This window comes from Bison bison, unplaced genomic scaffold (assembly GCF_000754665.1).
Source record: "Bison bison bison isolate TAMUID 2011002044 unplaced genomic scaffold, Bison_UMD1.0 scf7180017864527, whole genome shotgun sequence".
Taxonomy (NCBI): domain Eukaryota; kingdom Metazoa; phylum Chordata; class Mammalia; order Artiodactyla; family Bovidae; genus Bison; species Bison bison.
The window spans coordinates 2477428-2481747 of NW_011495078.1; positions in this window are offsets into that span (position 1 = coordinate 2477428).

The following is a 4320-nucleotide window of genomic DNA, read 5'->3' on the forward strand; positions in this document are numbered from 1 at the left end:
ACCCAAACTCCTAGTCCATCCCTCCCCTCCTGTTGGAGAAGTTTCAAGATGCTTTTTCAGGGCACTCCTGTCTGGGCTGGGGGTCCGTGGAGGCATTGACAGCCATTTTGCAGAACTCCTTGGCAGTACACAGACACTGAAAACAAGAATTGCCAGAAATAGCATACTCTAGTTAAAATTACAAACAGGGTGCGAGCTAGGACACACACATGAAAATCTCTCATATATGCTCTCTGTTTCTTTATGATGTTTTAGTTTCCAAAAAGAATGAGCTCATGGCGCTTTGAGGGGAGGGTGTTATATTTTATCTGCCGTACTAACATTTTGGGGCTAATGAAACAGTTAAAAATAATATAATTGAAAAGGTTGAACTTCAGTGGCATGTGGTAAGGGCAAATGCTGTGAAATAGTCTCAGTAATGATAAAGTATGATGCGGCTGTTGATGACATCTGCCCACATACGTGTGGGGCAGGTGCCAGGAGTGAAATCTGGGGACAAGTGCACGTGTGATGCTCAGCTCCAGTTGTTGTTCAGTCACTAAGTCATGTCTGACTCTGCAGCCCCATGGACTGCAGCACGCCAGGCTTCCTTGTCCATCACCAGCTTCTGGAGCTTGCTCAAACTCATGTCCCTCGGGTCGGTGATGCCATCCAGCCATCTCATCCTCTGTCGTCCCCTTCTCCTCCTGCCCTCAATCTTTCCCAGCATCAGGGTCTTTCCTAATGAGTCAGCTTTTCGCATCAGGTGGCCCAAGCATGGGGGCTTGGGCTTCAGCGTCAGCCCTTCCGATGAATGTTTAGGACTGATTTCCCTTAGGATGGACTGGTTTGACCTTGCTGTCCTAGGGCCGCCACCTAATCGTGTTGCAGAAGGGTTGTTCTGCTGGACAGCTCCCCCTGGAGGCGGGGTCTGGAAGCTCCACTTTTGATCTGTACCTGCTTTTCAGTTTCTGCCCTGGTGGCCCTGAAGTACATTCCTCTGTCTCTACGTGCTTCTTTAGTGGAGTAGATGATTATGCACGAGATTCTCCAAAGGAGGGCTACCACCAGGAAGAAGACGGGGCTCGTCCCATCACCACAAAACTATTCTGACATTTTGCACAGCGCAGAGAATGTGAAAAGGAATTTGAAAGATAAGCTGTTTAGACTTGGCCGAGGTCCACTTGTCCCTATTTGGCGGGATGCGAAACCCATAAAAATGGTTACAGTGGGGTTGGCACAGGGCGGTCTCCACGAGAAGCAGAGAGAGAGCCACAGAAAGGCGAGGATTTCACTCTGTTAACTCGTCTCAGACATGCTTCCCTGTGGAATACGTGTCACGGTTAACAAATCACCTTTTTGGGGCATTCTCTGTTTTTCTCCCCCATGCAGACACGCATACACACACACACACGCACAGTAGTGTAGCAGCTGGCTTCCTTGCTTAGGTAAAAGGTCTCTCTAAATGGAACTAGCAAGCCTCCCCCTTCCTGTATGCCCACCTAGAACTCTCTGTGATGTCGAGAAGTGCTTTCGGTCGGCCTGCAGGCCAGAGAAAGAGCGGAAATTGAGTTTATTTTGAATGAAAGTCTCTGACCCCAGTCACCCGTCTTCCTTCTCTGGCGCGCGGACTGTGTCGTAAATCTTTGGGAATTTTTAGAACTTAGCATACTTTATAGCATTAATTCTGATGGTTTGACTTTCTGGGAACTCTTAATTGGGGCATGAAAGAAAATGTACATTCCATTCACTGTTCTATCCTCTCGTGAAGAGTGTAGAGAGACTCGTCCAGAATATAAAAGTGCTCCGCTGACGCCGTTCCTTTCGCATCCCTTCACAGTTGTGTTACCTGTGACTTTAAGCTCGATCCCTTCCGTCGATGGTGTGCGTGTCCGACGGACTTGATCGAGAGCTGGTGTAGCCTTTTCTTCTTTTTCAGATCATGTTAATTCAGGTCGGCTTCCACTTGGAGGGAATTTGTTACGCTCTTGTGGTGAACTGCTGGCTGTCGAGGTTGGCTTGGTTTCTGAGTTTTTCTACAGGCTTAGGGGTACAAATGGTGGTTCTTTTGCGCCTGAGGACTTTGTCGGCTTCTCTTACCTTCACATAGTCTGAGTGACCCGTGTGGCTGTGGGCCACGGATGAGCTCCTTCTAAGGGCTGGGCAGAAAGCTCGTTTGGGTTTTCCCGTGCCATCTTTTTGGCCAACCCAGTAAGACATGGACCAGGACCCGCAGCGCTGCGACCTTTGAGATCTTCAGCCACGTCCCCCGTTTCCAGGGGCAGACGGTCTTCCTGACCAGCCTGGTCAGCCGGGCCTGTAGGTTCAGCGTGTGTCTCCCCGGGGAGAAGGCATGGGCTTCCTCGGGGGACTCGGGGCTGGTTTACTTGACCTCGCACCCCGGGGAGGGGCCAGGCAAGAGGAATGGGTGGGAATGCGTCACAGAGTACAAGTTCTTCCTGTTCCAGAAGCCGAAACACACGGGCAGGGAGCTAGCTGCTCGGACCTCAGGAAGAATGAGCAGGCCTTGTCCACCCCCTCAGATGTGCAGCCAAGGGAGCTGCTGGAGCCGGCGGGGGGTGGAGGGGTGGGGGGGACGGGGTATGGCTGCCGGAGCCAGTGGGGCCGCCTCGTCTCTTGGTTCTGTGGAGAGGTCCAGATGCGGAATGTGATTCCCCAGGAAGTCCTGAAGCTTGTGGCATGGGCTTCACATGTCAGGTCCCCAGTGAAATCGTGACTCTGAGTAACTCATGCCATTTTCTTGTTCGCCCTTTTGAACAGCAGTTCAGGATGGAGGGTTGAGACTCGCACTACTGCAGGCTTTTACTTAATGAGCTATTTCAAAATCAGACAGTCAGGCAGATTGAAGGGATGCTCGGAGCGTCACTGATGCCCTTTTCAGCTAGGCACCCTCGAGTCACAGCTGAAATGACTCTACATGCCAGGGTGAGATACAGCATCAGTCATTGTGTGGGCCAGAATAACAATATTTCAACGTGGATTTTATTTAGCAAAGTAAATGTGTCTCTCATGATTTTTGTTTGTTATTCTAAAAATTAGGTTTTTTGTTTTTTTTTTAAACAGAGCCATTTTGCATAAAATGCTGGGCCACCCAGATTGTGAAGCAAAAATCATGGTCTAAAAATGTCTTTTGTTCTGAAAAGTTGCCCATCGTTTAGATGTTCTTTGAATTATCAATGCTTCAGGATTATCTTCTAGGGCCAGAAGTGGTAATAAAATTTCCTACGTGAATAAAGCAGATAAAGGAGACATGAATATCTTTTGTCTGGGGCTGAGAAATGTTCTTTTTGCTTGATGTAAGCTGGTGGGAGCAGGGTGAGGGTCCTTTATTTCTGTAAGAGGGCTATAATAAGACTTTAGTTCTTTTTCTCGTCTCTGATTTCATCCAATAGTTGTCATGACCTGGAGTGTTGTTCAAGGGAAATTTGCGGGTGTGTTTCTGGGTGTGTTTCTGTAGCAAGAGCTCAAGAAACAGCTTGACCTCAGCATCCACCATGGGGGCCCTCTAACCTCTTATCTGGGGTCCCCTACAATTAAGGCATTTGCTGATAGCTTAAGGGAACAGTTCCAGGAAACTCACTTTTATAACCTTCCTCAAATTGAATAAAGATAAGCTTCTGAGATTTTAATCAGCCTTTCAGAAGAGGAAACCTCAGAATCACCAAATGGCCATTTTCAACTTGAGTGACTAAGGTCTGGTTTTGAAGACGCTGTTGTCGACCTGTGGGTAGGAAAACCCACCCCGCCTGGGCTGCTGTTGCCCACCACCCACCGACCCCGGAACCTGGGCTGCGGGTGGACAGGTCCTAAGTCCGTGGGTGTTAACCTGATTGGCTTCTCCTTCTGGTCTCCTTCTGGGTAACTGAGCAGAGTTCAAGGAGCAAGTGTGGATTTCTGAACCCAGCTCAGAGGCAGGGACATGGTGGGGATGAGACGTCGCAGAGAGGAGCCACCTGGAGCCCAGGTGACTCGGGGCTGCCTCACCCGTTGAGCTTACCTGGCTGGGGGCTAACCTAGCAGCTTCGCGCCGTGCTGGGGGGCCCCTGAGAACCTCCGCTCTCCCCGGCTGTCTGGGGATCTGGAGTGGTCCCCCACTCACCGCCGAGTTCCTAGCAGCTTCGCGCCGTGCCAGGAGACCCTGAGAACCTCCGCTCTCCCCGGCTGTCTGGGCATCTGGAGTGGTCCCCCACTCACCACCGAGTTCCTTTTTACAGTGGTTTCTCACAGTGCTGTCCCTGCATCGTGAGCTGACACACCAGCGTTGCTGGGTTGTCGTCTAGGGTTGTTATTTGAGGTTGATTCAATGGACGCCAGCATCAC